Genomic DNA, 495 nt, shown 5'->3' on the forward strand with positions numbered 1-495 from the left:
TTTTTTTTTTTTTTTTAGATGAACATTTATGCTTTATGAAGTGCCTTCAGCACTGGCTAAAAACTGTATAGAAAGAAAACATTATTATTCATAGTAACGCGGTCAGTTGCGTGACACAGCTGGTCATGTGATCTCAACATGCCGGCGTCCATGAAGGAGAGACCCGAGTCATGTGAATAAACCAGCTTTTTCTTTAAGACTGATTGCTCTGGAGTCTTTTTCATTTGTAAACTTTAAAAGTTAGCAAAACATTACTGAGTGCACCTTTAGCTACTGCCTGAGAATTAATTAAACACATTAAACACCAAAATAAACATTAACAATAATATGTACAGAACAGTCAAGCCATCAAAAAAAGAATATGCATGCTATCCTGCTGCCGAACAAGCACAGAGGCCATAAATAAATTAGTTTGTTTAGCTGTGGCCCAAGTCAGAATGAAAGCCCACTGCACTGTATCCACCTTGTTTTGAGCAGTAAGCAGGAAGACTCATT

Source organism: Sinocyclocheilus rhinocerous, unplaced genomic scaffold, assembly GCF_001515625.1.
Source record: "Sinocyclocheilus rhinocerous isolate Xijiao unplaced genomic scaffold, SAMN03320098_v1.1 scaffold3470, whole genome shotgun sequence".
Classification (NCBI taxonomy): domain Eukaryota; kingdom Metazoa; phylum Chordata; class Actinopteri; order Cypriniformes; family Cyprinidae; genus Sinocyclocheilus; species Sinocyclocheilus rhinocerous.